Below are 15,640 nucleotides of genomic sequence, written 5' to 3'. Positions count from 1 at the left end.
TTACTTCTCCTGTCCCATAAATGCTCTCAGGTGCTCTTCCAAGGAATCTGAGCAGACTGCCAAACTGAGAAGAATGACAATGACATGGCCTCTGGCTCTCCCCTGAAACAGCAGCTTTCCTGTCATCCCCTGGAAATGCTCCAGTTTCTTTACAGCTCTGGAAACGTGGCTCAAGCAAGGTTGCCAACACATGTTCCTCTGTGTCAGACATGACTCTGATTCTGGAGCTGTGAGGAGCCTGTCAGCTATCATTCTGCCAGGAATACCACAGCCCTGGCTCCTCTGCTTTCAAATTCAGTCTGCGTTAGGTTGAGTAAGAAGAGCTGACAGGTATCTGAAAAAACAATACAGCTCTTGCTTTAATTTGCATGCTTAGCCTTGAAATCCTTTGTCACTAACTCAAGTGGGCAGTGGATAAAGACTAAGTGAAATATAATGATGCAATTCACATAACTGCACAAAGAGAACAGCTCTGCACCTAACCTCATACTTTCCGATGCTCTGGTGCAGATTTGCTGTGTGAAAGCATCAGAAAATAAGTGGATATCCAGCGTGCTGGAGTGGTCTGGTCAAAATGAGGTTTACTGAGTCTCCTGACAGGCTGTCCAGCTCTCCAGGTTTCAGAGTGACATGTCACCAGTCCTTTCCTTAACCTGCTCAACCCCAGCGCCTAAGCATCCCTGACCCTGCTGGGCCTGGCTCCACGACTGTCCCACATCAGGCTGCTTGGCATTTAGAAGACAGAAATAAACCTCAGGCAGCACCTGCACACCTCGGGCAGCGCCCACACATCTCGGGCAGCACCCGCACACCTCAGGCAGCCGAACCCAGCACCTGCCAGCACTGCCGGCCCCTCACACCTTGCAACGGAAGGGAAACGAGGAGCGCCAGCACCTCCTCATGAAACAGCCAAAGCACAGAGCCGATACAGGACTTACACAAACCAATACAGGACTTGCACAAACCTTTGTTTTAAATCAGCCTGAAGTACAGCTGAACTCTGCTCCAGGGCAAACCCCTCCATGCCCACAGCCCGGCTCCCGCTGTTGCCTGCCGGCCTGGCAGCTGCCGATCTCCACAGGGCTCAGGTGTGACACACACCAAACTCCAGGTCCCTCATAATAAAGGTCTGTGAGCTTGCCAGCCCAAGTTCCAGGCCCCTGTGCATCCCCACCCAGGCCCTCATGGCCTCCTCCTGCCCGCGCAGGGCCAAGCCCACCTTGAGGAGCCACCGGGCATCCACCCACACACACCTCCAGCCGCTTTCCCCTCCAGCCTTACCTTCTGGGTGTCGGCTTCTGGGCGCTGTTTCCTCACAGGGTGCCCACCGTAGGCCGCTGCTGCTCCGCTGGGTCCCGGGGCACCGCCTGCGCTGCCCCGCGGTGCCCTCCGTGGCACGGCCGCTCGCCTCAGGGCACGGCGCAGGGCTGGCGCCTCACGGAGCTTCCCGCCGCTGCCGCTGCGCGAGCGGTCACAGTGCTCAAGCGAGTTGTGGGATTTCCTCCCCTTGAGGATAAATCACTCCCTTTGCAGAGGCCACAGCCTCACCCAAAGCCCCTTGCACCTGAGCAATGCCGCAGCTTCCTCCCGGCAGCCCCTCAGGGTCCCGAGTTCTGTGGGACGCCTCTTATCGGAACACGGCGGCCTCAGCAGCCCGGCGCCCCCTCAGGAACGGCGCCCACAGCCCCGCTGCGGCCTCTGTGGGCAGCCTGTGGTGGGCACCGGCTGCCGGCCACCCCGGCCCTCACAGCGGGACCCGCTGCGTCTCCAGGAGCTCCGGCACCTTCCGCAGGGCAGGGCTGGAACCCTGCGGGGCGGCGGCGGCGGAGGAGCTCTGCCCTCACGGGCACGGCCGGCCGGGGGCAGCGGCGTGTGGGATCGCGGCGGTGCTGTGGGAGCGGAGCGGGGCCCGCCGCTCCCGGCCCCGCATCGCGCCCTGCCCCGGGGGCGCCCGGAACGGCCCAAGGGAGGGACAGGGCTCCCTGCATCAGCCAGGGCCTGCAAGCCTCAACAAAGGAAAGCTCTAGAAAGGAGTTAATTAAAGAGTTCCAGTTCCCTTCGACGCAGCCCCTGGTCCTTTGTGAGCACAAAACGAAGTCTGGGCATTCCCACTGCTAATTATGAATAAGTTGAAGAGCTCTTTTGATATTGCTGCTGTGGTTCAGGCTGGTGCCACATAGTGCAAATAACACCCACATAAAACCTCCGGTGTGTTGGCTGCAACCTCTTCCCTGTTCTGGTCATTTACATTGTGTTTTATTTATTTATTTGTGTTTTGTTCATTGACTTTGTCTTCTGGTGAGTTACACATGTTCTGTTCATGTCAATTGCTTGCAAGTTTCGGCATCAGCCTGTGTATTTCTGGAACTAAAGCTGTAAATGTTTCCTCCAGCAAATTCTTAAAATTGCTCCAGGTGAAGTTAGCCATGTACTGGCAAAGATTTTTTCCTGTAAAAGTTTCCTGTATTTTCCCATCACCAGGGAAAATTCTGCAGGTGATTCTGCAGGTGGCATACATGCAGACCCGTGCAAGGCCGTGGCTGCAGCACGTGTTCCATCTTTGGCCAAGGTTCACCAGAGGCTCTCCCAGCTCCGGTTTTCCAGCACGGAGCCAAGTGCTGCAAGCGGCTGCTCGGGGATGTGTTTTGTTCATTTGTGACCATGGGGAAAGCAGCTGCAGAGCTCAGAAACACAGACTGCTCTTCCAGAGCTGCCTCTGCTCCAGGACTCACTGAGACATGCTCTGAGTGCTGAAATACACAGCCACCTGCCAGAAAGGTGTGCAGGTGATGGCAGGTCACACTAACGCTGCCCCGAGCCGCTCCGTGCCAGGGCATCCAGCGTTGCTGCCTAATGCCAGCTCCATATGGAATGTGCAATTAGACACGGTGCCAGTGGCCTGAGCTGGAGGTCAGCTCAGTACATGGTCAGTGTCACAAAAAAAAACAGCATTCTGGACTTTAGCTGCACTAAATGTTGCAAACACATGATAACTGTCAGCTCCTCTGCATTGAACAGCGGGCGAGGAAACTGTGTCACAAAGGGGAGAATCTGGAGCTGTCTTCTCAGTGCCACCACCCTCAGGACTCGCCCCTTGCAGCCACACTTGTCAGTTTGTTACAGACCTGCCCTCACCCCCTTGGTGAGGCTGACCAAGGCCATGGCTCGTGTTGGCATTGATTTCCCCCGAAATTCCCCATGAGAAGCCCAGGAGCAGCTGTAAGATGTTCCTCAGGTCTGCTCCAGAGAGGTGACACTGTCCAGCTGTCCGCAGGCCACGCTGGGCCTGACCTTCCCAGCTCTGCTAATCAGGGCCAGCTGCCACCAGCCCCCAGCGCGAGGATCCCACCGGAGCAGTAAGGGAAGCGGGGAGCGATGTCTGTGCAGGGGAACGGCTGCTTCAAACAGGGACAAAATCAGAAAGCTGAAAATTAGAGCTTCAACCAGAAAGTTCAAAGAACACAGGGAAAAAAGCATGAAAAATAATTTTGACACTTTGAAGTAGAACTCAATTGTTCCATTAAACTGTATTTTTAATAAAAAATAACAATAACAGCATTCCAAATATCTATTTTATAAGCTTTACTAATGTATATTTTTTTAATACATGTCAGAAATTCTTACTCGAGGCAAATGCAATATTTATAGAAAGCAAGAGACTTCAAAACAGCTCCAGAGACTTTAAGCTCTCGATTTATTCACAGATTTAGAATAACTCAGGAATACAAAATGACAAAATGTACATTTTTTATATTGTTTACTAATGTATTGTCTCTTGTCCCTGATCCGTCATTTCCCTGACTGGAGGAAACACATTCAGCTTCTTCACTCCCTTTAATGCTACACATTTCTGGAGGGAAATATTCCCATTTGGTGAAAATCTATCACAATTCTGTCTTGCAGAATATCACTCCCAGAGAATTATGTGAAGATCATTAATAAATACATTTTTGCAATGACAATCATTTCTTCTTTGGTCATGATTTGTATCTATTATTTGCTTCAGCCTCTCCAGATCCCAGAGAAAGTGCTGGTGAGAGTGAGGAAGAGCAGAGGCAGTGCCCCTACATTTTTACAGCCAAACCTGAGCACTGCTGGAACAGAGCACTGAGAAATTTCGGAGCAGCCAGAGTCCCACCTGTGCACAGCACATCATCACTCCAAGGAGGGTGAAGGGGAAAGCCTCCAGGGGCCTTGCAGCACAAGCTGAACTCTGCTGTCCTGAGCTCTGCTGGAACAAAGTTGTGATGTTCGGTAGCAAATACCTCATTACCTCATCAGTGAAATTTCCTAGCCAACACTATCTTTTGCTCAAAACACATAAATTCTTTTTACTCACTTATTTTTATTTCCACACCATGTAAGTTTCAGAATGAAAATTGTCTGATGTTCTTCAAAAAAAGTAATCTGGCTTCTGATTTTGGGGTGTAAATTTATTCCACATACTTCACTGTGTGCCTGCCAGAGGACACAGGGAAGCAAAGGAATTTGACCCATATACACAAATAACTATATATGCAGCACAACACGGATCTGGGCAGACACGGCGTTATTTTTCTTTTCCAGGAAAATTCTGGATCAGAATTAGTCACAAAGACACGCTACCCTGGCAAAAGATAAGTCCAGAGCTCTCCCAAGTGTGTTGCTGCTGAATCAACAGCGAGAGCCCTCAGCAGCTCTGGGCTGTGCTGGACACGCAGCCACAAACGCTGGATGTTTGTCCACACCCCCCAGCAGCCACCATGGCTGTGAAAGGTGGAACTGCTGGAACATGAGCAGCACACACTGCAGAGGGTTTCTAGTCTTATTAGACTTGCCCTAATGTTTCTAACTTCTACCACTGTGTGAGATTTCTTTTACTGTTACAAGTAAGTGCTTTTAAAACTGATGCGTTTGTATTCACGAGCCCACAAAAGAGTAACTCAAAGCACTAAATAGCAACAGCTTAAAACTGAGTGCTGGGATTTTTTTCCCTGCTGTCTCAACTGCAATTCCTCACACAGTGTCTTGAGTCCAGCAGCTGGGCTTTAAGAAAAACCAGAAATTGTCCAACGGCATGTGACAAAACCATGCGAGTTGTTAGAAGCAGAGCCAGAGGGGTGGAAGGGACTGGTGAGTCAGCCTGTCACAGAAACATGTCCAGAGTTTAACTGGCTGTAAAACCCAACAAGGGCTGTGTGTTCTGGGGCACCAGGCCAAAGCATGCCCAAGAGCCTCCAGCTCTGGATGACAGAAGCTCTGCCACACAAACAATCTGGGGCAGTGTCACTACTAGCACTTGGTACACTCTTTGACCTGGGTTATTTGATTTTATTTGTCCCGATATACACAAACCCACTGTTTTCCACAAAACCCAAGGACAAAGCCTTGCTGACACCAGAAACGTCCCCCATGTTCCCAGCTGCTGCAGGAGCAATGCTATCATCAGGTTTTATTCAGCAGCTGGATGGGGGAGTGAGGGAAGGCTGCTCATGCTTTGGACCCACCAGCTCCTGGGCCACAGGAGCTCCTCTCCTCCCTGCTACTCTGTCTTAGCAGGATCTCACGTTCTTGCATCTTGCTCCAGCGCTCATTCACAAGGCTGACACGTACGGCTGTACCCTGTGTGGCCCCTGCTAATTCATGACAACACTAGTGACTGACAAGAGCTGGCACCTTCCCCATCAACACACACTCTGGGCCAGCATGAGCAGCAAATCTCTGCTCGAGGAGTCTCTCAAAGGAAACTCTGGAGCGAGTGCTTGTGGCTGCAGCGTGCAAGCACTGTTCAAGAGTTTTGGCTCTCAGGGCTGGAGTATGTGATCTGATGTTAATATTAAAGTACAAATATGAGTGCTGCAGCTAACACAGCCTGCTGCATGACGCCAAGAGGAGAGTTTAGAGCAGAGAAGTCCCTGCAGCCTGTTGGTTCTGTGGGAGGCAGCAGCCAGGTCCTTGCGGATGTGTGCCCTGGCTCAGCTGCACACGTGAGCACTGCAGGGCTGGCAGCTCCTCACATGCCAAATGTGTCACACACTGCCCACCCTGCCCTGCCATGGCTGGGGTGACACATCAGCCAGGTGCCACAGAGGCACAGCCAGCAGTGCCCTGGAACTGCTAGTGGGCAAAAGGGGTCAGGCAAGAAAAGTGATATTTTTACATTTTTATGTGTACAGATAATCAATAATTAGACCTCTTGGTGTGTTATACATTATCCCCTCTGGTGTCACTGTCTGCCCCTAAAAGACCAGTGTTTCCTGCTCTTCCTCTCTTTTCACAGAAAGCTGTAAGTGTCATCTATGCAGGTGGGGAACAAATTTTGTTCCACCAACTTCTGACACATCAAACCTGACAAATATACAAGAGATGCAAGAGTAGCTAATGCTGTGTGCTCATTGCCTTTGTGCTACATCACCACTAAGGAGCATAGAGAGGGGGCCAGTCCAGAGCAAAACTATTGTTTGCAATTGCCTTTTCCTTTTGACATTTTCATTGTGTGTTCTTTTAGGATTGTAAATCTCCTGCGATGTCTTTACAACACAGCTGCGAGGAGGCAACATCTAAAAAGCTGAGGAAGAAAATGTCCTGCCACCTGGGATCAGCACTCTTCATCTCCCCAGTAACATTCAGGAGTCTTGGGCCGCTCTGGCTCTCTTCTCTTCCACTCTGATATTTTTCAGTCAATGCATGCCTGATTCTTTTTTTGTTCTTTCCTGAATTGCAGGTAGCTTTGAAAAAACACGCATGAACCAGCCCTGCCAGGTGAAAAATAAAGGCTCCTGATTGCTATCATTATTATTATACCACTAGACATTTTATTAACACTAAAGTGTGACATTTCCCTCCAAAGAAAGGCTTTCTCCTGCCCTTCTGCATGGCTACTTTATTGAATCCAAACTCCGTTTCCGAGGATCCTCACCTGTTTAAACGCTGCTGTATTTCTAAAAGCAATTTAACCTTTCATCTTTTATGGATGGATCCTTTTTTAACAAAAATCCTATAGGGCCATTTTTCTCCTCATCTCCTTGTGATCTCAGCGATATTACGTGATGTAGCTTTTGAAGAAGAAATGCCGAAACAGCAGCTTCACCACCTGCAGCTAATGCAGCAGGAAGATGGAAAAGGCAACCTGGAAAAATCCCTTTTCAACATTTCTCTCACAAGCTCCTGGTAAGAATCCCCCAAACCGAGAATGTCTCTTGCATAGAAATGAAGGGCAAGGGCTCAGGAAGGCGAGAGCAGCCTGGAGATTTGCCACTTTGTAAAACCCATCGGTTTGTTTTCCAGCCTCCATCCTCTCAATACATCGATGACTCAGACACCACCCAGCTTTCATTATTTATTTTTGGCAATGGCTGTGTGTTGTCCAAGGTAACAGGAACTCCTGGGATGAAGAACACAACCAGTGCCCAAGAGGAGCAGTGCTCAGAGACAGAACAGTTTTCAAGGCATTGTTGGATGATTTTACTGCTTGCTTACTGCATGGCTCACATGGGACCCTTGGTTCAATAAAACACCAGACAAACTACAGACACCAGTACGTATTTTCCTCTGCTAAATCCTCTGATCCTGGTTCAGTCCGGAGCACTCGGAGAGATTCAGCCTCTCTCCATGCCAATCGTGTTTCTCCTTCTCCCTGCCCAGGTCAGTGCCCACTGCCTGCCCAGCTGCCCCCGAGCCCATTCCCCCGGCAGGAATGCACCCTGGGGCCATGGAGCCACGGGCAGGTCCCTTTGTCCTGCCCTCACCGGCCCCAGCACCGGCCCTGAGCGTGGCCAGAGCCCCGGGGCTTTGCAGGGATCCCCAGCAAACGCCAAGCCCGGGCTGGGGCTGCCAGCACGGCCTGCCAGGCTGTCCTGCCCCTTCCCTCTCCCTTCCCTGTCCCTCTGCACAGCAGGTGCCAGTTTGTAGCTCTGGAGCTTTTGCTTCGGTAAAGCTTCTCTCAGTCACACCTGGGAACATCCTCTCGCTATGGAAGGTGTTACTGTGCCTTTCACCCCCGAATGAAAGCTGTGCAGCCTCACAGATGTGCCACCTCTAAGCTGCAGTTAAAATCTACATTTATCTGTAATTTACTTTATAAAACACATTAATAAAAGTAATTAAAGCCACATAGCCAGAGCATCCACCAGCCAAAGAGACATCATTAAGATTCCCCACACCTGAATAACAAGCAAGGAAAAACAACACGGGGATTTAGAGTTCAACTTGCAAAAGATAACACCATGCATTAGAAGCGAATGAGCCTCCCAATGGGAGCAGCTCTAGAGAATGGAAAGAAAATAAAGTAGGGCAGTGTGCCAAATTCAGGAGGTTTTAAAAAAATAAGCAGCACAGCCATCACAAAAGAATCCCCATTTCAGCCCAGCATGGGAGGAAGTATGAACTGAAACCCAACGAGGATTTCCATGTTACTGTCTTAATTTGTAAAGGCTTTGAAAAATAACACAATGCTGAGCTGGTCTTTCTTTTTTGGGAAGAGGGGAGAGGGTCAAAGGGAACTGTATTGGTTATCAAATAATGACAGACAAAGCCATTCTCTCTGGCTCTCCGAAACTCCCAAGTGACTTGAAGGGACACAAAACGCATCCAAAGAAGCCCTCGCAAGGGAAGGCAAAGCAAAGCCTGCACCTTTCCCCAGCACGGCGCTCTTGTGCAGCCGTGCCCGGGCCCCGTGCTGCGCTGACACACAGCAGCTGCTCCCGGAGGGACGGGGCCGCGCCTTGAAGCGGAGCCGGGCGCGCTCCCTCCCTCGGCCCCGGCGCGGCCACAGAGCGCGGCCGGAGCGGCACGGTCAGAGCTCGGCGTTCGGAGCTCGGCGTTCGGAGCCGGCTCGGGCCGCTCACCGTCCCCGGGGCTCGCACTTGTCATTGCTGCTCCGAGCCGGGGGAGTTCGTGCTCCTCACACCCGCAGGGACCGGACACGGGATCCTTTTGTCCGTATTGTTGGGGGATGCCACATTCATCTCTAACTTTTTCTTTGCCTCCTGTTTCCAAACCTGTTCGGGATCTTTGCTTTTCCCCATTCTTACTCTGACAATTTTAATTGTGCAAACCTAGCTTTTCACCTTTTGTTGCTCCACAGATATAGGAGAAGGCAAAATGCAGGTAGAGCACCACAAAAGCAAAAGGCAGGTGAGCTTTGAAGGAAAAGGGATCTAGGAAAGGGACAAAAAGGAGCATAGAAATGGAGGGTTGATCTCTGTTGTACTCACAGCATGGAGTAAGCCAAGCAACAGCTACTGTACCTTAACTAGGCAAACGGTAGAAAATCAAACCTTCCCTGTGATCAATAGGATAATGGTGAGAGTTTGATTAGCCTTGGAAAAATTACAATAAGGAGAGAATTTTTTCTCTCCATGGGTTGGGTGATTTCCCTGTGAAAGTTTTTACAAGAATGAGGCTGCATATAATGCGTCTTGTTAACCCAAATTACATGCACTCGAATTCCCTCTCTTTCCCCAAAGAAATCAGAGAAGAAATCAGGCGTGAAATGGCATGTGGGTGGGGCTGAGCCGAGCCAGCACCACTCTCATAATTAAATGAGACTCGCTGAGCCCCCACTTCTGAGAGCCTTTCAGTTCTGCTGAGCTCTGCTCAGTGCCCACAAACACGGGGCTGTACTGCCCGTGTACAGGATTTACACACACTGCAGGCTCGGGCAGGCTGTGGGAAAGGGAGAGCCTCTGGCCTTTCTCCAGGTCAGGGACCCTCAGACCAGGGGGGTTAAAGTCTGCAGGAGTTTAGCAGAGCCCTGGGCAGCCCTGGGCAGCACACAGAAGTGTCACCCTGTGTGGGTGTGACACGGGAGCGGGCAGGGCCTCCTGGAGCCTCCCTATTGCAGTGACACAGTCAGAACTTCCCTTCGTGTTTTTCCTTGTGCAACGAGGCTGCAGAAGCCTCTGTGGTTTAGAGGGAGGCAATCTCAGCCTGACTTTCCAGAGAAATAGGGGCATTTTCACCCCCCGGAGGTTCTTGCAGAGCAGACAGGGGCTGCATCCTGTACTCAAACTCCCTGGGGAACAAGGAGTGGCGCTCAGGAGCCGCAGCAGTGAGGCTGTGCTGTTCCTGCACCCCGCGGCTCCCTGCAGGTTGTGCACTGTGTGGGCCTGGTGTCAGGTGTGGTTTCAGAGGCCCATGCTGGCCCAGCACACCCTGTGAGCCCTGCCTGGACTGCTGCAGCTCACTGCTGAGGGGTCCCTGCCCGTGGCAGGGGATTGGAACTGTGGACTTGGAGGTCCCTTCCCACCCAAACCATTCTGTGATCCTGTGATGATAGTTTGAACTGCGATCAGATGCACTCGGGGACTGTAATTTCCAATCCCTGGTATAAAATCCTAGGAATGGAATCCCTGTTTCCCAGACAGCACAGAAAACAGTGTGTTAGGTTGCTACTATTACTAACAGCAGTAATGGAACCCCTACCAATGTAAATATTACTGATCTGCATGGTGGTGGTACCAGCAGAGCTGTGTGGGGCACACCTGGGCAGGGGCCTGGGCACACACAGCACAGAACGCTTCACCATCCAAGGACTCAGCCAAATGCAGGTGGAAGCAGCGCTTCAGCCCCACTCTTGCAGCTGACAAGGGAGCTGCCAGCAGAATTGAATGGCAAGATGGATGTTTGGTTATGAAATAAAGATGTTGTGACTCTTTGGCTTTGCCATATGTTTCCGTGTGGAGGTGCAGAGAGCTGCCATAGCTTCAGGCCTGTGCTGCTGCCCCTCTGTGGCCCTGCTTGTCCCCGGGGGCCGGCGCTCCTGCCGGGCTGTGTGTGTGTGTTTGTGCATTGCCGTGCTGGCACCCTGCCTGCTGGGGCTCCTTCCCTCCCCGCTCCGGCTTTGTGTGCGCGCCGTGCCCCGGTGACGCAAGGCCAGGCTGCGCTTGCAATAACAGCGGGCGAGAAAAGCCCCGGGGGAGCAACCTGGGACAATGCACCCCGTGCTGCCGTCCTCGGGGAGCAGGGACAAGGGACACGAACAAAGCAGCCCAAGGCACAGAGGCAAGCAGGTGGCACTGGGGAGGAGGCAGGTGGAAGCGAGACAGCGGCACACAAAAGATGAAAAGAGGAATGTAAGGAGAATATGAAGCTGGAAGAGATGCTCCATCTGGGCCAAGGGAACGCTGGAGAAGGAGCCACGTTTTAGGCTTTGCAACAATAGGTTGTGAGGAGGTCTGCTTGAGAGAGGATCAGCTCGCCTCCTTGACTGGCAGCTGCTAAATGTGTCAGTAGCTCAAAAGGAGATGTTTTCAGTGTGTGCACCTCAGGCTGCCCTGCTGATCCGCTGCCTCGGGTCAGGTATATTTTATACACTATAAAACAGCAGAATTTCCAACAGTTCCTGAGAATCTCCCCTCCTCAGCACTCATCAAAATGCACTCCTCATTCACAGTCTCCTTCTGACACTGGGAATATCTCAACCCTTAGCAACAGGTGATGACAGGGCATGACATGTTGTATCAGTGTTTCACTCTCTAGAAGATTAAGATTGGATTTTTCCCACTTTTGCATTAATGTCCTGTGAGATGCACAGGGCTCAGCTTGCAAGCAAAGTATTGTGTTCCCTACACACGGATCTATGGCTGAGCTCTGCAACAACACAAACTGATCTGTTGGTATTCCTTTTATGTCATAATTCAGACCTTTACTCGGGGTCAACAGTGCAACGCTTTGACAATCCAGATGCCATGCCAAGAACACATAAACTCATTTTTCATTCATGCCCCCTTAAAACAGCAGAGATGGTCTTGTGGAAAGCACAGGCACAGCTGTTTCAGCTGCTTTTTTTAAGAGATATTTTGTTCAATGCAGTAGTCAGGGGATGATGTGGGGGCTCCCCAGCCAGCTCCACCTGCCTGTTTGGGGATCCCACTGAGCCTGGGGCTGGAGGCTGTGGGCCAAGGGCTGCTGGGGCAGCCACCACCTGGGAATGGACCTGGGGACTCCACAGAGCTGATCAGGGGGTCTCCTGATAAACCCCCACCGTCATGTGCTGCAGACTGCTGCTTTTAGTCTTGGTCTGTGTCCAAAAGCAGTAAGGACAGTAAAGGAGCTGTTATTTAGGTATTTACTTCTTGTTCTTCATACATCCTAAATGTTCCTAGAAACTGTTGGGAAGTCTGAACACCAGCACAGTTCCTGCTGCTGTGCCTCTGTGTAGAGGACTGCAAGCCCAAAGCAGGAGCTCTGGGAAAGACTATGTTCAGTAGCAGGAGAATCTGGAGATTTGGTGTTAATCCACAGAAATTGCTGCAGCTGGGCCCCATCAGCCCAATTTTGGAAATTATTGGAATGGTGGGGATGGACAGGTTTGGCCCAAGGACCCAGGCAGGGGATTTGGTGTGTCCCACCACAGGACCTTTCCCAGAGAGGTGACAGCTCTGCACAAACCTGCTGCACTCCTGAGCACCCCCAGCCCATCCTGCAGAACCCAGGCCTTGCATCCTCCCTAATGAATCTGTTAGCTGGGTCATTAACAGTGATCAGCCATGCAAATGGCAAAAGAGTAACCAGTTATTAACAGAGGGCTCTTTTATTGTTTCCAAAAATAGGCCTGTGAAGTGAGGTGTGTTCTTGTTCTCCGTGCACACATAAAGAGAAACTGCAGAGCAATAAACGTTAGTATTTAAAAACACCCAACTTAAGAAGGGCACTTTCACTATAACTTTCCTCTTTATGGAGGAATAACAAAGGATCCCTAAGCTGCTATGGTTCTACAGAGACTATAAAATGATTGTGAGTTTAACTGAATCTTTCCTGGGTTTGAAGGTATAAGATTAGTGTCTGTCAAGGGAATTGGCTTTGTTAATACTCGAGGTTCAGTCCAGCTGCATTTTCCCTGCATTTTATGACATCTGGTTTTGTCACTTTCAACAGTTTGGTAACGCACCAAGATAAGAAACATACCCAAAATTAAACTCTGTAAAAGGTGAAATTGGGTTTAGAGCTTCCTGTTCCAGGCTTTGTAGTGTTGGAAGCTCAGCAGCCAGAATCGTGCGGCACCCGTGCAGTAAGTGACATTTTCCTTGTCAATTATTCATATGTACCAACAGATCTGCTGCTAAGTAAATACATTTAATGAAGAGAGCCGGCTTACAACAGCAAAGAGCAGTTTGGGACACAAAGGCAGCACGTGCAATACTGGGTGTGTGTCCTTCACATTTGTGACAGAGCACTTGGCAGTGTGAAGGAGAGCACACAGCCCTCTGACACTCCTGCACCTCCTCCCTTCTGAGCCCCCAGGGCAGGGTGGGACTGTCAGGTATTGTCACACACACCAGAACAGCTTCCTCCTGACCTGTGCAGGAGTCTGAGGAAGGCTTTTGTCAAACCAAAAGCCTTCCTGGAGGCCAGAGGTGGCATCACCTCCAACACAGCGACTTCTCCTTATCCTGGGAATGCTGAATCCTGGCCTCCAGGCCCTCTGCTCTTCCCAAACCCTGCTCAGTGGCTTTTGTACAGAACTGGGTCTTTGCCTTCCTTCAGTTGTACAACTCAGCCCTGCATCACAGGTCCCTGCATTCTCATCTCCAGGTACCATGCTTAGGATCTAGTGCCTCCTTCCTGGGAAACAGAGATCCCCTTCAGTACCTTCCAATCCCAATTCCTCTGAGGCTGATGTGTGGGATTGATTTGTGCCTTCTCACATATCTTGCAAATCCCTAAAGGGAGGTGCAGCAGTTTCTGGTTTCTGTTCTCCAAAGTAAAGCAGCCCAGGCCCTCCTGTCGTGGGCAGCAGTCAGGACTCAGAGGTGGGACTGGAGGTGCACACGTGTGGTCACACTCATCTGCTGCAGTGCCATTTTCTCATGGCCTCCCACGGGAAGTGTAAAGACTTCCACTTTGCCTTTTGCTCCACTTTGGCACTGTTCGCTCAAGGACTTCAAAGCACTTTCTCAAAATAACAGTGAGTAACCTCTGGCCAGCCTCCCTGTGCTGGCCACAGAGCGTCTGTGGTGGAGGCAGGAGGCAGGAGGGCTGCCCTGGCCTCTGCTCCAGCCAACAGGCAGAAAGAACAGAAATACCTGGAGTCCTGCCAGAAACACATTCTTCCCTCTAATGCCTGGCATCAGCTCCAGTATAATTCTAGAATTAAAATGGATTATATTTTTATGCAGGTCTTGTAAAAGCAGCCCAGCTTCTGGTCTATTCCAAGGCAGCTGATAATGATGGTACCTGCATGTAAGTGGCTGCAACACACCTTGTGCTCCCACCACAGATCCCCAGGAGCTGGAGCTGTTTTGTGAGGAGAAAGGAGTTCTGCAAATAGCTGCCAATGTCTTTTCTGAGACTCCTCTTTTGTGCTGGAATAGCCAGAAGGGACTCTGGAGAATCCTGTCAGTGCCAGTGAGTGTTGATGTGCACAATCTATAATCTCTGGGATAAAACTGAGTGATGGAAAAAGAGAGTATGGACACAAAACATGAGTAGGAACTGTCTGCACTCAGGGAGCTGAAGAGTAAAGAATAACAGAAAATACCATTGTACAGCTTTTAGATTAATCTGACAAGGATTCCTGAATTCCATACACACAATAGGGGCAGAGCTGGAAAAGACAGACAGAGAAATGAAGGCCACAAAGGAGAGCCATCAGCCATCAAGGAGAGCTGGTGTGATCTGTGCCTGGAGACCACTGGGAGAATGTGGGTTAGCTCTGTGGAGGGAAGGATTCACCTCTGGCTGTGTGCCACGGGCTGCAGCCAGCACACACAGCCCATGGACTGCAGCTCCTCTTCACTGCCCCTCAGTGCTGGGCCAACATCCCATGGAAAATCAGCATCCTTTCCTAGGAACACTGCATTACCAAAGCCTGAGGATCTTCTCACTGGTTCTGAGCAGTAACTAAGGAGTGTGACATTCACAGTAATGACTGTGTCATGGGCAGATAACAGCTCAGCAGTTTGGTGGCACTGCAAGAAGGACACATGGTGGTTTCAGTGTTTGCAGTGCTGCAGATCCTCTGTGGCTTTCCAGCACCAGCCACCCTGGATGTGGGTGCACTGGAGAGAGGCATCACTGAGATTTATCAATTAAAACAGGTCCCCACAGAGTGAAGTCATGCTTTCTAAATATTTGTGTTCCTCTTGTTTTGGTTGCTTTTTCCCGCCCATAGCTGCTGGGCTGAACTATGCAGGGGAAAGAACAGATTTCTTTCTTTAACAAAAAGCTTAATTATTTCCTTTTTTCTAGACGTTGTTGAAAAAGTGTAACTTCCTATTAAGTGCTGAATTTTACAATGTAATAAATTGATACAGTGGCATATAAACAAGCTGTGTAAATACATGTGCAGAGCCATGCCTTCTACAGAGCAAAGAAGAATTTGCACAGAAGTGGTTTTCTGCAGAAATAATAATTTGCACAGTGTCACACATTAGTGCAATAAATGATATTGCAATGTCTGAATTTACTGATAGCAGGTTGTGTATTTTGAGTACTATGTTTTGCTCAAATTAAAACCCAAAAAATATTTACTGGCTACAAAAATCCAGTTATTAGGCCAGAAAGAGCTGCTAACTTCGTCCTAATCTGAGAAGAAATCCATTAAATGGCCAGTGTATCTTTTTACCCAGTCCTTGAGAAAAGGAACTGTTGAATTGATAAATGCCTCCCGTGGCCCTGGTCCAGCTCAGCTCTGGTTTTCCCATATGGAATGGTGGAG

The sequence above is a fragment of the Melospiza melodia genome, chromosome 22 (assembly GCF_035770615.1).
Source record: "Melospiza melodia melodia isolate bMelMel2 chromosome 22, bMelMel2.pri, whole genome shotgun sequence".
NCBI lineage: Eukaryota > Metazoa > Chordata > Aves > Passeriformes > Passerellidae > Melospiza > Melospiza melodia.
Note: the sequence above shows the minus strand (reverse complement) of the source record.